Source organism: Bos mutus, chromosome 2, assembly GCF_027580195.1.
Source record: "Bos mutus isolate GX-2022 chromosome 2, NWIPB_WYAK_1.1, whole genome shotgun sequence".
Classification (NCBI taxonomy): Eukaryota; Metazoa; Chordata; class Mammalia; order Artiodactyla; family Bovidae; genus Bos; species Bos mutus.
The window spans coordinates 37867938-37888468 of NC_091618.1; the positions used below are offsets into that span (position 1 = coordinate 37867938).

General features: G+C 38.6%; 1 protein-coding gene across 8 annotated transcripts in view; it reads left to right on the forward strand.

Annotated features, from left to right (window-relative positions):
- KANSL1L (KAT8 regulatory NSL complex subunit 1 like) overlaps nt 1–20531 on the forward strand; it is a 126181-nt gene continuing 105650 nt past the window's right edge. For 4 of the 8 annotated variants that reach the window (XR_011467606.1, XM_070387259.1, XM_070387292.1 and 1 more), the window contains exon 1: nt 1–154. The gene's annotated coding sequence lies outside the window, so the exon portion shown is untranslated. Of the gene's footprint in view, nt 155–178; nt 349–14738; nt 19514–20531 lie in introns of those variants that run through there. The other 4 variants (XM_070387273.1, XM_070387289.1, XM_070387279.1 and 1 more) reach the window with 4 other exon arrangements.

Here is a 20531-nt window from a genome sequence, read left to right on the forward strand (position 1 = left end):
GGCGGCCCGGGCGGGAGCGGGACGCGCTCTGGAGACAAGTCAGCTGCGCCCCGGGTGGGGGGAGGAGGGTGGGCAGCTACAGATCACCTCGGCAGCCCCCACCACGGCCGGACCGAAGGTGCGGCGGCGGAGGGGAGCCAGGGCGCCCCAGCAGGCGAGTGGCCGGCGTCTCAGTGGCGGGCTTGAGGGGGTTGGGTCTCCTCTGCCGGGGACTGCGGCCCCGCGGGGAGGGGAGAGCGAAGACCGCTGGGTGGACTTGCGGGCCAGGCGACCGACCGGCAGCCCCTTCGCCCCCCGAATCTTCTGAGCTGTTGGACTCTGGGTCCCGGCACAGGATCGCGCTCTAGGGTAGGGTCGGACCGCAGCCAAATTTAAACGGCTAAACCTAACAGCCTTGGCAGAGCTAAGGGGAGGGAAGGGGTGGAGGGAGGGGAGGGGCGGATCTAGACTTTGTCACGTGGGAGCAGGGGCGGGGCTTGGCTGTCCTCCCTTTTGTTTTGGCTGGCGCGTGCGCAGAGGGCCGAACACGTGGTCTCCCGGGTCCGTCCCTTGCCTCGGCGGCCGCGCCTCGCTGACTGCGGTTGTGATGACGCCGGCTTTGGGGAATCTCTGAGGGCGGACCTGTTTGTATTAGATAGACCGTTGTTTTACTTGTTTCCACTTTATCTAGGCAGACGTTGATTTGGCCTTTAGAATTACGTGGGATGGAGGGGAATCTAGAGAATTGTTGAGGAATGGTGTTTGCAAGTTTGTGTGCTGAAGGGATTGATGTATTGCCGGAAAACTTGAGGATGTGTGGTGTTTGGTAGCAATAAATACAGGACAGTGTTCCGATTATTAAACTACTGGAAAGGAAGAAGAGGCTAGCTTTATAGGGAGGAAGGGCACTGGATGGACCTTCTTGTGGTGTTTTCTTACTCACTAGTACTATTTGGTTCGTTCATTGCCCGCTTTGGCTCTTCTCCGTGCAGATTCACTCTTACCCTCGCATCAGCGGTCTGGGGGGATAGATTTTGTTTGTTTTTTTAACTGTGGAAAGCATGTTACTTAAAATTTGTTTTTTTATATTTGGTTGTGCTGGTCTTTGTTGCTGCGCGGTACTCTTTTTACTTTTTGATAATCCAAACTTCGGTCAACTGGCGAGATTTAAGAGGATAGTTCTTTCGTCTGTCCTTCGTCCGCCCTAACCAGTTTGCTTAAGTTCATGCTGAGTTTGCGTCAGTGGGAATTTTTTTTTTTTTTTTTTAATACCGAGGGATGGGGCAGGTTTGTTAGCGATAAAACCTAAGACTCATTGGAAAAGACTCTGATGCTGGGAGGGATTGGGGGCAGGAGGAAAAGGGGACGACAGAGGATGGTATGGCTGGATGGCATCACCGACTCGATGGACATGAGTTTGAGTGCACTCCGGGAGTTGGTGATGGACAGGGAGGCCTGGCGTGCTGCAATTCATGGGGGTCGCAAAGAGTCGACTGGAGAAGGAAATGGCAACCCACTCTAGTATTCTTGCCTGGAGAATCCCAGGGACGGGGGCGCCTGGTGGGCTGTCGTCTCTGGGGTTGCACAGAGTCGGACACGACTGAAGCGACTTAGCAGCAAAGAGTCGGACACGACTGAGCGACTGAACTGAACTGAAGATATTTACCACTACTGTAGACAAAATCGACAGTATTTTTGACTAGGAAAAAGTGGCTCTAAAAATAATTAAACATTAGCAAAAAACTTGGTGTTCTGGACTGTGGATTGCTTGAGAAATTGCTTAGCAGTGAGTGGCCTCTGCTGTTTCCAGTTCTTACTAGCTTGTTTGGGCAAGTTAAAACCTCTCCGATTCTGTATCCTCTTCTAAATAGTTTCGTAATACTGTCCGTGCCTTAAGAGGTTGTTATGAGAATCAAATGCTTTGTGTTAGTAAAAGTGTTTGTAATCTTTATCAACACTACACATACAGAAATTGACAGGTAATACTTTTTTTTTAACAGAAGTCCGTTTTTTTTTTAAGCCAGCATCTTAGAAGAATATAAATGATGAAATAGCATATATTTGAATGTCTTTAAAATCTGTTGTAATTGTTATCATTGATTCTCCCATTTTTCCCACTTAATCAGATCAGTGTCAAGGTTTCTGCCATTTCTCATAGTTTTAATCTAGATAATCATTACTTCTTTTACCCAGCCCTTCTGGGTTAACTTTTTTTACATGAAATTTTTCTAAATCCAGGCCGGTTGTATCACACTGATTTTTTTTTTTTTTTTGATTTTTTTTTTTTTTTTTAACATTTACTCTGTGTGTGTGTTATGTACCTTTTCAAATAATAATTGCTTGTTTTTAAATCTTATTATAAATAATTTGGGGAAAGAAAACAGGTGCAGATAATAAAAAATACAAATAATTTGTATTTCTATGTGCCAATGAATATTTGCACATTTTTCCTAAAACTAGGATTATGTGGTATTTTAACTCTACCTCATAAACTGTTCCATGTCCTTAGTCTTTGAAAAAATTATGTTTGGAAGCTCAGTGTTATATCGTATAATTATCATATTTAAAATTTTTCCTGTTGGCACATGTTTGGGATGTTTCTAATGTTTTGCTGATATAAATTTCACTACAGAGAATACAGCCTTTTATGTAAAGCTTTGGAAAAAAATTTCTCCTAGATTTGTAAAAGAGGAATTATTGGTGGAAGTGTGTGTGTTTTAAGGCTCTTGTAACATCACCAAATTGCCTTCCTGAGTATTAATACTCATCTAGTGTATGAGCGTGCCTCATATTACATCTTTATTCATCATCTGGTATTAGCAATAAAACAAAAGAACTTGATTTCATTAGCATAAATTTTTTTTCATGTGTGTCTGTGATATATGTGTTTTATTTTCTTAGAAGCCCCTTGTGGAAGAGGAATATATTTCATATTTGATAAGTGCAATTACATAGTTGATGCTTAATAAACACTTGCAAGTTGACTATTAATATTTATCTTTTTGATCTCTGAAATTTTTCAGGAAATTATATCTTGCTTTTTTGTCTTAGTTATGAGTGCTTTATTGGCAATATACTCTTACTGTTTTATTCCTTACTTTGAGTACCTCTCTGTTCAGGTGGGGCCTCTTGATCTATCACAGTTGTCTGCCAGTGACTGCCCATTGTGCAACTGCTGCATTATCCAGTAATTCCATCCAGTTTTGATGCCATTTATCATAATAACTTAGACTATTTCATTTCCTTTATTCATTCAACTGTCTAGCGTGGAATTTGATTACAAATTTTACTTTAATTGTTCCAGATTCACTTATAGCCTTTTCTGTTTTTAAAGGAAAAAAGCCTGGTGTCTGAAGTTACTTTGCTTCATTATATAGATGCTCTTGATAGCACATCTCTGAATTGGCTCTAACATCTTTTACTGCCTTTAACCTGGGGCTTCCCTGGTGGCAAAGTGGCAAAGAATCTCCTTGCAATACAGGAAACTTGTGTTCAGTCCCTGGGTTGGGAAGATCCTCTGGAGAAGGAAATGGCAACCCACTGCAGTATCCTTGCCTGGGAAGTCCCATGGACAGAGGAGCCTGGTGGGCTATACTCGGTGGGGTCACAAAAGAGTTGGATACAACTTAGTAACTAAAAACAAAATAAAGCCTATCTTTAATCTACCACATAAATCTTATTTGTTATGAATAATTTTTACTTACTCAGTTATTTATCTCTCTTCCTGTTTTTTTAAATTGTCTGTACAATAGTTGATAGAGGCCAAAAGCTTTCTTTCTGGTGTAGAAGATTGTTTATTGATTGTATTCTTCAGGTTACAATCAGCAGTGAAGGAATGAAACCGCTTGCAACTGAAGTGACAGTCAATAGGAAATTAGCAACCAGTTTACTGACTTTAAAACATATCATCTGTTACACCTCTAGCCTTAAAGTCCTTACTATTACTATATTAAAGGACTATAATGGAACATGGTACATTAGTGATGACCCTCAGTCATCAATACAGTCTTACTTTCAGTATGTTTGATTTAGAAAGGAAAGGAAGGTGTATTCATTTCTGAGAGGTTTTGTTTTTTTTTCCTTTTTACATGTTCTGAAGAGATTTCACTGAACTGTGCTTGTTATTCTGTGTGAGATAAACAAATCAGTTCAGTTCAGTCACTCAGTTGTGTCCGACTCCTTGTGACCCCATGAACCGCAGCACGCCAGGCCTCCCTGTCCATCATCAACTCCCAGAGTTTACTCAAACTCATGTCCATCGAGTCGGTGATGCCATCCAGCCATCTCATTCTCTGTCGTCCCCTTCTCCTCCTGCCCCCATCCCTCCCAGCATCAGAGTCTTTTCCAATAAGTCAACTCTTCGTCGTGTGAGGTGGCCAAAGTATTGGAGTTTCAGCTTTAGCATCAGTCCTTCCAAAGAACACCCAGGACTGATCACCCTTAGAATGGACTGGTTGGATCTCCTTGCAGTCCAAGGGACTCTCAAGAGTCTTCCCCAACACCACAGTTCAAAAGCATCAATTTTTCGGAGCTCAGCTTTCTTCACAGTCCAACTCTCAGCAAGTCTTAAAAAATGATATTGTACTTGCCTGGAGACAGTCTGTAATGGAAATCTGAGGACAATTTATAGTGAAAGTTTTTAAATACTTGATAATATTTTTAGGTTTTTAGGAACACTTTTCTATATGAATGTGACAGTTCTCTTGCAGAATTGGGAAAAATGCATTCATTTATAAAATAAAGGCTTTGTTATATTTCTAATGAACTTTTAATTTATTACTTCTGGTTCTTTAAGATCAAGAATTTTCAAGCATGTTATTTAAAGTAGTTAAAAATTTGTTTTTATTTAATAGTAGGTCATTAATCAGTGTTTAACCACTTGAAATTAAGTTGAAGCTGAAATGTATATAATGAGCAAATGTGATAGCGCTAAATTTTAACGTGAATTTCTGGATCTAAGTTGATGTACACAGAAAAAAACATGACTCTTCATTTATATTCCTATGAGTCATGCTTTTGTAACTGAATAGTAATAATTCTGCTTGAAGTTTGAACTATGATCTGTTTGATGTGTTCTGTGGCCACCCAAGTGGCTTTATCTTTAATTAAATTCCTTTAGTCTTCAAAGAGAATTCCTTTTTAGGCATAGTTTTCGAAGTGGAAGGAGTTCTAGCTATAAACATTATTGAATACAAAGTACTGAGCTAACTGTACCTTGGTCATGCCAATTACTGCAGTGCTTTCTGCTGTAATTTAAAAATGCCCATTTGTGGTATAAAGAAATCTTGAAAACACAGCAGTGTATTTTGTATTTGCATGTTCCAGTAATTCCTGTATTTTTCAGGAATAAAGTTATACCAGTGTAGATTCTCATTACTTTTATTGACTTAATTGGTTTAATTGACTTAATTTAACATTATGAGTTACAAATTCAGAACTTTAGCCCTGTTGTATTTCAGTAATGTTTGAAAGAGCTGCTCAAAATTTCCTAAAAGAAGTTATGCTTTTTTCCTACTCCTTCACTGTTACTATAATGGATTGACTATATGAAACACATTAAAGTTATAAGTTTGGAAACAATTTAATGTTTGTCTCTGCTTCAGAGTTCTCATTTCTATCTATTGGTAGTCTTTTCACTTTCTTTTAACTTAAGGATGAATCTGCTTTTTTTATGGTACTTTTATTCCTAGTTTATATTGTTGCACTGAAGAAAATTAGGATTATCCATATTTCAGTTGAGAGAATACATTTAATATCGGAGTAGATATTGATATGATATTTTCCATGGACTTTATGAAATATACATATGCATGTTAGACTGTAAGTCATAATCAAATCTGGAGTAGTATTTTAGGGGCTGGAAAATCAGATTTGGTTTTTAATTTTTAATGTTCATTCTCAGAAGGATGGGTGGGTCTTATTTAGATTGTCTAGATTTTTAGTTTCAACTCTGAAAATGGACTAGATTGGCAAACTTTTGATTTTCTTTAGCCCAAATGCCAAAATTTATTTGGTATATGTGACCTGCCTATATTTAAATAGTAGTTGTAAAGACCTGGTTACTAGTGTCAGGATCAACTCAAAAATTATTGATATAATTATCTCACTGTGTACATGCAGCTTTTGAGAGATGACATGATGATATTGGGTTTCCCTGGTAGCTTAGCGATAAAGAATCTACCTGCCAACGTAGGAGATGCAGGTTCAGTCCCTGGGTTGGGAAGATGCCCAGGAGAAGGAAATGACAACCCACTCCAGTATTCTTGCCTGGAACATCCCATGGACAGAGAAGCAAGGTGGGCTACAGACTATGGGGTCACAAGAGTCAAACGTGACTCAGTGACTAAACAGCAACAAAATGATAGTATTTACTAAAGCTCATGATGTCCAAGGGATTAGATTGTGTTTAATTAATGCTAAATTTCATAAATATGATTTATAAATCCTAAAGATTAAGTCACTAATGGAAGCATTTTGGAGACAACAGGGCAAGACTTTTTATTTGTAGTAATGTAAACATCAGAACAACTGACTTCTTCCTTAATTCACAGTGAATACTGGATTAAATTGTAGACCCGACTTTACAGTCCCCCCAATTTTTTGGATTAACTTGGTTTTATTTATAATAAATTTAAAGTAACCAGGAAGAAAAAACTTTTTATTTGTAGTTTTTAAATGCTTATAATTTAAAGGAATAAACTTTGGCATGTCTTACTGAAATTGTCTCTGGTTGGTAGTTTTTATGATACTTCTAAGAAAATGTAAATTGAAATCTGGACTTTTTGCTGTAGGGTTGTTTGCTTTGTGGATTATCTGTAACAGTTTTGCAGTGGATTGGTTTTTGTTTTTTTGTTCACTGTGCCTAAAATTTCTGGGCTGCAGATGTGCTAAGGAATGATTATTAATTTTAATTCAGAATGCAGGTTGAAAACTCTTGTAAAAAACATGAAAGCAAAGTTCATACCTGGCAAATATAATTGATTTTTGGATTATCTAGAACTATTGCTTCTTAAAGAGAAAGTGTGACGGTATTAATTACTCAGTCGTGTCTTACTCTTTGTGACCCATGGAATGTAGCCCGCCAGGCTCCTCTGTCCATGAAATTTTCCAGGTAAGAATACTGGCCTGGGTTGCCATTCTCTTCTTCAGGGGAGCTTCCCAACCCAGGGATTGAACCCCGGTCTCCTGAATTGCTAGCAGATTCTTTACTGTCTAAACCACCAATAGTTAAAATAATTTATCTGGTTGCTTTCTTGTCACCTTTGAAAGGGTGATAAGATTTTTTGCAGTTTTGCTTCTTAAATCCTGTTAGGTTACTATTTTAGTTTCTGTATGTTGTGGTTAAGGAAGTTGTTTTTTCTCAGTTTTGCTCATTCCAATTTCTTTGAAGTCTTATATATATGGACTGACTAAATTCTTTTTAGAGAAGGAACCTATTTTGCTTGAGTATCTTGGGTGTATATAAAATAAATATCATAAAAGATGATAGTGGTGCCAAGAGTAAATAGAACACAGTATTTTAGCAACTAAAAACAAATTTCTTAGATTTAGGTAAGATCCAGTTACTGTTTTTCCCACCCAATATCTGCATAATTAGAAACTGAATATTCTTTTTTTAAATATAAATTTATTTTAATTGGAGGCTAATTACTTTACAATATTGTATTGGTTTTGCCATACATCAACATGAATCCACCACGGGTATACATGTGTTCCCCATCCTGAACCCCCTCCCTCCTCCCTCCCCATACCATCCCTCTGGGTCATCCCAGTGCACCAGCCCCGAGCATCTTGTATCATGCATCGAGCCTGGTCTAGCGATTCGTTGCACATGATATTATACATGTTTCAGTGCCATTCTCCCAAATCATCCCACCCTCGCCCTCTCCCACAGAGTCCAAAAGACTGTTCTATACATCTGTGTCTCTTTTGCTGTCTCGCATACAGGGTCATTGTTACCATCTTTCGAAATTCCCTATATATGCATTAGTATACTGTATTGGTGTTTTTCTTTCTGACTTACTTCACTCTGTATAATAGGCTCCAGTTTCATCCACCTCATTAGAACTGATTCAAATGTATTCTTTTTAATGGCTGAGTAATACTCCATTGTGTATATGTACCACAGCTTTCTTATCCATTCATCTGCTCATGGACATCTAGGTTGCTTCCATGTCCTGGCTATTATAAACAGTGCTGTGATGAACATTGGGGTACACGTGTCTCTTTCAATTTTGGTTTCCTCAGTGTGTGTGCCCAGCAGTGGGATTGCTAGGTCATATGGCAGTTCTATTTCCAGTTTTTTAAGGAATCTCCACACTGTTCTCCAGAGTATTCATAAGAAGATCAAGATGCTTGGAAAACTCCTTTGAGAATTTGCCTTTTTCACATTCTTTTTGTATAACCTAAGGAAAGTTATGACCAACCTAGATAGCATATTAAAAAGCAGAGATATTACTTTGCCAACAAAGGTCCATCTAGTCAAGGCTATGGTTTTTCCACTGGTCATGTATGGATGTGAGAGTTGGACTGTGAAGAAAGCTGAGTGTGGAAGAATTGATGCTTTTGAACTGTGGTGTTGGAGAAGACTCTTGAGAGTCCCTTGGACTGCAAGGAGATCCAACCAGTCCATCCTAAAGGAGACCAGTTCTGGGTGTTCATTGGAAGGACTGATGCTAAAGCTGAAACTCCAATACTTTGGCCACCTCATGTGAAGAGTTGACTCGTTGAAAAAGACCCTGATGCTGGGAGGGATTGGGGGCAGGAGGAAAAGGGGATGACAGAGGATGAGATGGCTGGATGGCATCACCGACTTGATGATGTTTGGGTCACCCAAACATCACTGAGTTTGGGTGAACTCCGGGAATTGGTGATGAACAGAGAGGCCTGGCGTACTGCGATTCATGGGGTTGCAAAGAGTTGGACACGACTGAGCTGAACTGATCTGAAGCTGCTATTATGCTTTGGAACTGAAATGTTTTAGTTAATGGTTGATTCATGTTTTCTTTAGGGGTACTATATACTTTATACTATCTAGTACAGTAATCCTTAACCACATGTGGCTATTAACATTAAGCGCTTGAAATGTGGCTAGTCCATATAGACTTTGTGCTAAATGTAAAATAAACACTGTATTTTAAGGTTTTAGCACACACACAAAATAATGTATCTCATAAGGATGTTTTTATCCTGACAGGTTGAAGTCATAATATTTTGTATATAATGGGTAACAATGAAGTTAAAATTTCATGTTTCTTTTTATTTTTTGTAATATGTCTGCACATTTTAAATTACATGTGTAGCTCATGTCATATTTCTATTGGACAGCAATGTTGTATTTCCTAGCCTTGAGATTCTTTTCACAGTAAAGTACCTTATGAACCCCTTTCCTTGACATTTTTGTTATGTTTTTATAATTATTACTTATGTGGCTGTGCTGGGTCTTAGTTGCGGCACACCGGACCTCTGTGGCATGCAGGATCTTTTAGTTGCAGCACATGAACTCTCAGTTGTGGCATCCAGGATTTAGTTTCTGACCAGGGATCAAATCTGGGCCCCCTGCATTGGGAGCGCAGAATCTTAGCCACTGGAGCACCAGGGAAGTCCCCTTGAAATTTTTAAATGATTTTATTATTTTGGATGATGTTTATTGAAGAAATATTTATTAAGGGCCTGCTATGTACCCAACAATATTTTATGATATAGCAGTGAATGAAAACATTCACATCCTGCTTTCATACAGCTTTCATTCTAGTGGGGAAAATGTATGATAAATTTTTAGTGATAAAATTTTAATGAGCTATTATTCTAAATACTATTGGCTATTATATTGGCTGCTGCTGCTAAGTCACTTCAGTCGTGTCCGACTCTTAGCGACCCCATAGACAGCAGCCCACCAGGCTCCCCCCGTCCCTGGGATTCTCCAGGCAAGAAAACTGGAGTGGGTTGCCATTTCCTTCTCCAATTATATTGGCTATTATATATAATTTTGTGTACTTTAATTTTAATACAGTGCTTCATGTATTGAATGACTTATGCTATATAATTTACTTTTGGCATTTATCTTGCTTTATGTTCTCTGACTTTGCTGGATCTGTGGTTTTATGTCTGACATTAATTTGGAGGAATCCTCAGTCATTATTGCTTCAAATATTTCTTTTCTCTTCCCCTTCACTGTTCCCATTATGTGTATACATTAACACCTTTTTTAGTTGACCCACAATTCTTGGATATTCTTGTTTATGTGTCCTCACCCCCCAACCTCTCCCTCCCCCACCACCATCTATCCTCTTTTCATTTTGTAAGTTTCTATTGATATATCCTCAAGCTCAGATCTTTTCTGAGCCATGTCCAGTCTGCTAAAGAGTCCATCAAAGGCATTCTTACTTCAGTTATAGTGGTGTTAGTCTCTAGCATTTCTTTTTTTTTTTTTTTTGCCATACCACATGGCAAGCAGGATCTTAGTTCCCCAACCAGCGATTGAACCTGTGCTCCCTGCATTGGGAAGTCAAAAGTCTTAATCACTGGACTGCCAGGGAATTCCCACCAGCTGAACTTTCTAAGTTTTCTTTTAGGCTTCTTTCTCCCCATAATGCCTCTTCCTTTGTTCAGATAAATGTGAGTGAACTCCCTGGCATGATCCTGGGCTCCTTTCTCTGGCTCATGTTCTAGATAAGTTTATAATTATTCTTCTTCAAACATACCAAATTTATTCCTGCTTTAAAGGTTTGTATGAATTGTCTTTTTTCCTTGAAAAGTTCTTACTTGAAATCTTGGTTAGATTTTAGTAATTTCTAGTCTTAGAGCAGATCTCATCAAGAGACTTCCTTCATCAACAAATCTAAGTTAACTCCTACTGCAACATACTCATGCCCTGTTACTCTACTTTGATTTTTATAAAAACAATGAGACCCCTATTTACATCTTACCTTTTTATTTTCTTATTTGTGTGTTCTCTGTCTACCATTTGTTGGATAGAATGTAAGCTCTGTAAGAATAGAAACCTTACTTGTCATGCTCACTGCCATCTTCCTAGTACCTAACATAGTGTCTCTTAACATGCTTCTCAGTTATTGTGTGCGTTAACTGAATGGTTTAATGTTTGATCTTAGATCAAATATACATTTAATGAAGGTGGGTTTCCCTGGTGGCTCAGTGGTAAAGAATCTGCCTGCAATGCAGGAGATGTGGGTTCAATCCCTGGGAAGATCACCTGGAGAAGGAAATGGCAACCCACTCCAGTGTTCTTGCCTGGAGAATCCCAGGGACGGGGAAGCCTCGTGGGCTGCCATCTATGGGGTCGCACAGAGTCGGACACAACTGAAGTGACTTAGCAGCAGCAGCAGCAGCGATTAAACAACAACGAAAAATAAATAAAATTCAGCTTCCACCAGAAATAGACAAAACTATATTTCTGAGAAAAAATAAATTTCTGCATTTTCTGCTTTTAAAAAGTCAACTGGTTAATTTCCATGTATTTTGGGGAAATGTTTTGTTTTTAAAAAATGAAATAGGTTTTCAGCTGCCAGTCATAAGCACTTCTCTATAAATAAGTTGTGGTATCGATGGATTTATACCCAAATGAAAACCAGGTGGTCTTGTAGTTATTCTCAATGTCTTAAATTGGCTTCCAAAATACTGGAGATTTTAGATGTTATAAAATAATTTTGATCATGTGGAATACAGCGTATGGAACTAGTGAAGATATCTTGAGGTGAACTAGCAGAATTATTATTTTATGCTCTCAAATCAGTGTTCTTCATGTGCTCTGCCTCTAAACAGATGTCTGTTATGCATAAGAGAAAATAATACACAGTTGAAAATGGTTACAATTTAAAACTGTATAATAGTTGAAACCATTTTTCTGAATTAACCTGAATGGTAAACTCTGTGACTTTCAGGAGTATGCACATCTGATTTCCACTAATTCCTAGACATACTGCCTTTTGTATATTTATGTCAAAGGCTCCTCAATTATTATGTTTTAAATAGTTGTTAGATGTTTATTTTATTGTTTAATTTTGAGGAAGTCCAAGTTACCAATTTTTTCTCTTACAAATGTTTTTGTGTCATAGTTAAAAAAAAAAAAACTTTGCCCAACCCAATATCACAAAGATTTTCTCCTATTTTTTTCTAGACATTTTATGGCTTTAAGTTTTACATTTAGGTCTATCCATTCTGACGTATGTGACTGTTTTTGTATAAGGTATGAGATATGGGTTAAGGCTCAGAATTTTGCAGATGGGTACCTTATTGTTCCAGAGCATTTGTTTAAAAACCGTCTTTCTGCATTGAAGTGCCATTACATCTTTATCAGAAATCAATTGACTGTATACCTGTGGGTCTATTTAACAGCTATTTTTTCCCATTGATCTGTGTCCATTTTTGGCCAATTCATGCTTATTTTGACCAAAGTAAATAGATAGGCATTATGAGTCCTTTAGCTTCATTCTGGTTTTGGCTATTCTAGTTGCTTTCTCTTTCCATACAGATTTTTTTAATTTGTTGATTATTTACTTTTGGCTGCATGGGGTCTTTACTTGCTGCACATGGGCCACTCTTCGTTGCTTTGCATGGGCTTGTTGTTCTGGTGGCTTTTCTTGTTGGATGGGCCCATGGGCTCTAGGCATGTGAACTGCAGCATTTGCAGCGCACAGGCTGAGTAGTTGTGGCTCATGGGCTTAGTTGCTCTGCAGTATGTGGAATCTTTCTGGACCAGAGCTCAAACCTGTGTTTCCTGCATTGCGAGGCAGACTCCTTACCACTGGACCATCTGGAAAATGCTCCATACAAATTTTGAATCAGCTTATTGATATTAACAAAATTCCTGTCAAGATTTTGACTGGGATTGTGTTAAATCTATATATCAGTTTAAGGAGAATTAACATTGCAACAATATTGAATAATTAATCCATGAGCCATCTTGTTGTTGTTCAGATGCTAAGTTGTTTCTGACGTGGACCCCATGGACTGCAGCACACAGACTTCCCTGTTCTTCACGATCTCCTGGAGTTTGCTTAAACTCATGTCCATTGAATCAGTGATGCCATCTCATCCCCTGTCATCCTGATCTCCTCCTGCCCGCAGTCTTTCTCAGCATCTGCGTCTTTTACAACGAATTGGCTCTTCTCATCAGATGACCAAAGTATTGGAGCTTCAGCATCAGTCCTTCTAATGAATATTCAGGGTTGATTTCCTTTAGGCTTGACTGGTTTGATCTCCTTGGTGTCCAAGGGATTCTTAAGAGTCTTTTCCAGCACCACAATAAGAAAGCATCAGTTCTTCGGTGCTCAGTGTTCTTTATTTTCCAGCTTTCACATCCATACGTATCTACTAGAAAAACCATAGCTTTGACTATATGCACATTTGTCAGCAAAGTGATATCTCTCCTTTTTAATATGCTGTCTAGGTTTATCATAGCTTCTCTTCCAAGGAGCAAACGTCTTAATTTCATGGCTGCAGTCACCATCTGCAGTGATTTTGGAGCCCAAGAAAATAAAGTCTGTCCCTCTTTCCATTGTTTCCCCATCTATTTGCCATGAAGTGATGGGACCGGATGCCGTGATCTTAGTTTTTTGAGTTTTAAGTCGGCTTTTCACTCTCCTCTTTCACCCTCATCAATAGGTTCTTATTTCTTCTTCACTTTCTGCCATTAGAGTGGTATCATCTACATATCTGAGGTGATTGATATTTCTCCTGGCAGTCTTCATTCCAGCTTGTGATTCATCCAGCCAAGCATTTCACATGATGTACTTTTCTAGTGTGTAGATCCTGCACATTTTTTGTTAGATTGACACCTCAGTATTTAATATTTTTAAACTATTGAAATTATTACTGTTTTAAAATTTTCTATCTTTTTTTTCATTTCCAATATTTAGCAATACAAGTGATTTTTGTGTCTTGACTTTTTTATCTGCTACCTTAGTAAGCTCATTACATCTAGGAGCTTTTTTTATAGATCCCTTTAGGACTTTCCAGGTGGCTCAGTGGTAAAGAATCTGCCTGCAATGCAGGAGACAGAGGTCAAGAAGAAGAAGGTCCCTGGGTCAAGAAGATTCCCTGGAGAAGGAAATGGCAACCCACTCCAGTACTCTTGCTTGGGAAATCCCATAAACAGAGGAGCCTGGTGGGGTTATGGTTCATAGAGTTGCAAAGAGTTGGACACAACTGAGTGAGTGATCATGTCTGCATGGAATTTTCTATGTAGAAAATCATGTCATCAATGAGTAGACACAGTTTTACTTTCCAGATATATGTGACTCTTGTTTCTTTTCCTTCATCTGTCCCACTAATTAGGACCTCCAATGTGATGATGAATAGGAGTAATAAGAACAGACACCTTGCCTCATTCCCAGTCTTAACAATTAAAGTATTCAGTCTTTCATCATAACCATGAAGTTGTTGCTAGGCTTTTGAGTAATGTTCCTTGTCAGGTTAAGCTATTTCCCTCTTTTTCCTGGTTTGCTGAGTTTTTTTCCTGATTATTAACACACACTGCTACTGCTAAGTCACTTCAGTCGTGTCCGACTCTGTGCGACCCATAGACGACAGCCCACCAGGCTCCCCTGTCCCTGGGATTCTCCAGGCAAAAACACTGGAGTGGGTTGCCATTTCCTTCTCCAATGCATGAAAGTGAAAAGTGAAAGTGAAGTCGCTCAGCCATGTTCTACTCTTTTCGACCCCATGGACTGCAGCCTAGCAGGCTCCTCCGTCCATGGGATTCTCCAGGCAAAAACACTGGAGTGGGTTGCCATTTCCTTCTCCAATGCATGAAAGTGAAAAGTGAAAGTGAAGTCGCTCAGCCGTGTTCTACTCTTTGCAACCCCATGGACTGCAGCCTACCAGGCTCCTCCGTCCATGGGATTCTCCAGGCAAGAGTACTGGAGTGGGTTGCCATTTCCTTTTGTCAAATGCTTTTAATTTTTTTTCTTTAGTCTTTTGATATGGTGCATTTCAATAATTAATTTTATTTTAAAAATGATAACTGAAATAGTTGTAACTACATAAGTTCTGGAATACCTTTAAAAATTATGACTGTTTATTCAGCCAACAAATATCTGACAATTATTATGTACCAGACATTGTTTTAAGTGCTGCAGATTAGAACATTGAACAAAACTGAGTTCTGCCCTTAAATTGTATTATTTCCTTAGAATGTAATAGAGTGTCAGGTTCTGATATTAGTGTTCTGAGGCTCAATGTAACAGTGTAGGGGAATGGAGAATCGTGAAATGAGGTGCTAGGGCTATTGTAAATAATTAGTTAAGGTAGGACTCTCTGAGGAGGTGACTTTAGAGCAGAGACATGAATGAAGTGAGGGAGCCAGCCATCTTATATGTGGAAAATTGTTCCAGACTGAGAGAATGGTAAATAGGAAGTCTCTGAAGCAAGGACTTTCTGTGCTCAAGAATAGCACAGAGGCCACTGTTTATGGAATGTAGCAACCTGTGGAGAAAGTTACTAAGAGGGGAAGTAGTCAGGGACTTGATAGTGAAGAACTTTATAGGCCATGATAAGAACAAGTTTGGATTTTAAGTGTAATGGCAACCACTTTTTTTTTTTTTAACCAAATATTTATTCGGTATCTGCTATATCTCAGATACTTTCGCATGTTGAAGACAGAGTAGTTAACAAAATACAGAGTAGTGAACAAAAAAAGTTCAAGCAGTTGAAATGTTAGTAATAAGTGTAGTTGCTTATGTCATGTGGAGGTAGTTAGAAGTGATAGAGTTTAGAATGCTCAATTAGTAAACATTATGCATAATGATTGTATGTTTAATTAAAAAGTTGGAATAAATGGACTTGTGTCTTACACTAAAGCTACATGAACATAGTTTATCCTTTTTTAGTTATAGGAGACATAGCTAATTTTGTGAAGTTCTTTTGGTTGCAAAGTAGAGAGACTTTCAGGCTAGGGTTTTGGTGTGTGTGTGTGTGTGTGTGTGTGTTTTTAATAAGGATTCACTTGAGAATAGAATATAGAAAAACTTAATGGAAATACTAGAACAGGAACTGTGATATTGCTAGACCTTCCAGAGTCCAAAATCCCCAAATCTTTAAAGCCCAGTGCATTAATCACATATTGCTATGTAGCACGCAGGAGACGGAGCCAAAACAAAAACAACACCCAGTTGTGGATGTGACTGGTGATGGAAGCAAGGTCCAATGCTGTAAAGAACAATATTGCATAGGCACCTAGAATGTTAGGTCCATAAATCAAGGCAAATTGGAAGTGCTCAAACAGGAGATGGCAAGAGTGAACGTCGACATTTTAGGAATCAGTGAACTACAATGGACCGGAACGGGTGAATTTAACTCAGATGACCATTATATCTACTACTGTGGGCAAGATTCCCTTAGAAGAAATGGAGTAGCCATCATAGTCAACAAAAGGGTCCAAAATGCAGTACTTAGATGCAGTCTCAAAAATGACAGTATAATCTCTGTTCGTTTCCAAGGCAAACCATTCAAAATCATGGTAATCCAAATCTGTGCCTGGACCAGTAATGCTGAAGAAGCTGAAGTTGAACGGTTCTATGAAGACCTATAAGACCTTCTAGAACTAACACCCAAAAAAGATGTCCTTTTGATTATAGGGGACTGGAATGCAAAAGTAGGAATTCAAGAAACACCTGAAATAACAGGCAAATTTGACCTTGGAGTACAGAATGAAGCAGGGCAAAGTCTAATAGAGTTTTGCCAAGAGAATGCACTGGTCATAGCAAACACCCTCTTCCAACAACACAAGAGAAGACTCTACACATGGACATCACCAGATGGTCAACACCGAAATCAGATTGGTTATATTCTTTGCAGCCAAAGATGGAGAAGTTCTATAGAGTCAGCAAAAACAAGACCGGTAGCTGACTGTGGCTCAGATCATGAACTCCTTATTGCCAAATTCAGACTTAAGTTGAAGAAAGTAGGGAAAACCACTAGACCATTCAGGTATGACCTAAAATCCCTTATGATTATACAGTGGAAGTGAGAAATAGATTTAAGATACTAGACCTGATAGAATGTCTGATGAACTATGGACAGAGGTTCGTGACATTGTACAGGAGACAGGGATCAAGACCATCCCCAAGAAAAAGAAATGCAAAAAGAAAACTGGCTGTCTGAGGAGGCCTTAGAAATAGCTGTGAATAGAAGAGAAGCCAAAAGCAAAGGAGAAGAGGAAAGATATACCCATTTGAATGCAGAGTTCGGAAGAATAGCAAGGAGAGATAAGAAAGCCTTCCTCAGTGATCAATGCAAAGAAATAGAGGAAAACAATAGAATGGGAAAGACTAGAGATCTCTTCAAGAAAATTAGAGATACCAAGGGAACATTTCATGCACAGATAGGCTCAATAAAGGACAGAAATGGAATGGACCTAACAGAAGCAGAAGGTATTAAGAAGAGAATGCAAGAATACACAGAAGAACTGTACAAAAAGATCTTCATGACCTGGATAATCACAATGGTGTGATCACTCACCTAGAGCCAGACATCCTGGAAAGTGAAGTCAAGTGGGCCTTAGGAAGTCTCACTATGAACAAAGCTAGTGGAGGTGATGGAATTCCAGTTGAGCTATTTCATATCCTAAAAGATGATGCTGTAAAAGTGCTGCACTCAATATGCCAGTAAATTTGGAGAACTCAGCAGTGGCCGCAGGACTGGGAAAGGTCAGTTTTCATTCTAATCCCAAAGAAAGGCAATGCCAAAGAATGCTCAAACTACCACACAATTGCACTCATCTCACATGCTAGCAAAGTAATGCTCAAAATTCTCCAAGCCAGGCTTAAGCAATTCGTGATCTGTGAATTTCCAGATATTCAAGCTGGTTTTAGAAAAGGTAGAGGAACCAGAGATCAAATTGCCAACATCTGCTGGATCATCAAAAAAGCAAGAGAGTTCCAGAAAAATATCTATTTCTGCTTTATTGACTATGCCAAAGCCTTTGACTATGTGGATCACAATAAACTGTGGAAAATTCTAAAAGAGATGGGAATACCAGACCACCTGACATGCCTCTTGAGAAAACTGTATGCAAGTCTGGAAGCAATAGTTAGAATTGGACATGGAACAACAGAATGGTTCCAAATAGGAAAAGGAGTACATCAAGGCTGTATTTTGTCACCATGCTTATTTAACTTATATGCAGAGTACATCATGAGAAATGCCAGGCTGGATGAAGCACAGGCTGGAATCAAGATTGCCGGGAGAAGTATCAGTAACATGCAGATGACACCACCCTTATGGCAGAACGTGAAGAAGAACTAAAGAGCCTCTTGATGAAAGTGAAAGAGGAGAGTGAAAAAGTTGGCTTAAAGCTCAACACTCAGAAAACAAAGATCATGGCCTCCGGTCCCATCACTTCATGGGAAATGGAGAAACAGTGGAAACAGTGGCTGACTTTATTTTTTGGGACTCCAAAATAATTGCTGATGGTGACCGCAGCCATGAAGTTAAAAGATGCTTACTCATTGGAAGGAAAGTTATGACCAACCTAGACAGCATGTTAAAAAGCAGAGACATTACTTTGCCAGCAAAGTTCCATCTAGTTAAGGCTATGGTTTTTCTAGGAGTCATGTATGGATGTGAGAGCTGGACTATAAAGAAAGCTGAGTGCCAAAGAATTGATGCTTTTGAACTGTGGTGTTGGAGAAGACTCTTGAGAATCCCTTGGACTGCAAGGAGATCCAACCAGTCAATCCTGAAGGAAATCAGTCCTGAATATTCATTGGAAGGACTGATGGTGAAGCTGAAACTCCAATACTTTGGCCACCTGATGCAAACTGACTGATATGAAAAGACCCTGGTACTGGGAAAGATTGAAGGCAGGAGGAGAAGGGGATGACAGAGGATGAGATGGTTGGATGACATCACCGACTAATGGACATGAGTTTGAGTAAACTTTGGGAGTTGGTGATGGACAGGGAGGCCTGGCGTGCTGCTGTCCATGGGGTCGCAAAGAGTTGGACACGATTGAGCAACTGAACTAAACTAATGTAGCACATAGCATATAACACATTAATCCATAATTTTATGGTTTAAAACATCTATTTCACAGTTTCTGTGGGTCAAGAATATAGGCATGGCTTTCCTGAGTGCCTCTCGCTCAAAGTTTCTCCCAAGGCTGCAATCAAGGTGTTAGAGCTACAGGCATCTGAAAGCTGGAATGAGGATGGATCACTGCTTCTCAGATCACTGGCATGACTGTTGACAGGCTTTAGGTCATTGCTGTCTATTGGCTGAAGTCAGTAGTTCTTTGCTATGAGAGTCTTCCCAGCTCACAGCGTGGCAGTTAGTGTTCTTTAGTGAGTGAGGGGGTGACGAGATGGCAGCCACCATCTCTTTGTAACCTAATTTTAAAAGTGGCATCCCATTATCTCTTTTACATTCTATTTGCTAGAAAAGAATGTCATTAAATCCAGTCCACACTGAAGTCAATAAATCCACTCCACACTCAAGAAGAAAGGATTACACAAAGACATGAATACCAGGAAACTGGGATTATTAAGATCATTTTAGAACCTGCCTATCATACCAAGTAAGCCCTAGCCCTACCAGAGTTTTTTGTGTGTATGCTTTATTCTAGATCTCTACCATAAATGTTTCTTAGCCACTCTCAATGTCTACATTTCTTTGTTTTCTCTTTTTTCTATCAACTCTAGTTCTTATCTAATAATCGGTATATCTTTTTCTGCTTATTTTTAGTTTTCCCTTATTTCTAGTTTATCCAGGAATAAGAAATCCACTGCTTCTCATTATTTCACCCCTGTCTTGCTGCCCACCACTTTGATTACATACTTCGTACCCTTTTCAAATTTCTAAAGGAGAAAGGGTAAGGAGGGGATAGAGTATAGTATCTTTTGAGTATAACTACCTCAGAGAGAACTGATTAGGGCAGTTTCCCTCAGAGAGCAATGTAATTATCTAAACACAATTGTTAATATCTATAAATTAGAAGTTATGGTCATTGCATTAAGTGACAGACAGAATCTTGAAAAAAAAATTTCCCAGTGCTAGCTTTTTTAATATTTTTCTGTTTTTCATAAAAGTGCAAAATATATTTTTAAAAAGAAAATCCAATATTCTGGTTATTTTTTTCCTATTTGTTTTGCTTTTGGAAAAATTAAAAATCTTTTATAAATAGGATTTATTATTTTTGAGACATATAAAAGTATATAAATTTTGACACAGAAAATTATACAGAAATCTCTTTATTTTTTGAGACATTGAACAGTAAAATATAAAATAGGCACATATTTTTATTGCACAGAATTAACAGCCATTAACATTCGTTCATTTTTCACTGAATCTTTTTCCCCTAAGTAATAAAATTTTATAGTTAAAATTCAACTTGTCTTAAAGCAGCACTCTTAGTTCTGTTTCATGCAATTTACCTGACTACTGTTACAACTTTGGTGGGTATTTTTCTGGTTCCTCTTTTGTTCTTGTAAACACTTAAACACACACATGTATATATACATAAATATGGTATAGTTTGTGTTTGTATTTTATTTATATGGTACCATAGTATGGGCTTCCCTCATAGCTCAGTCGGT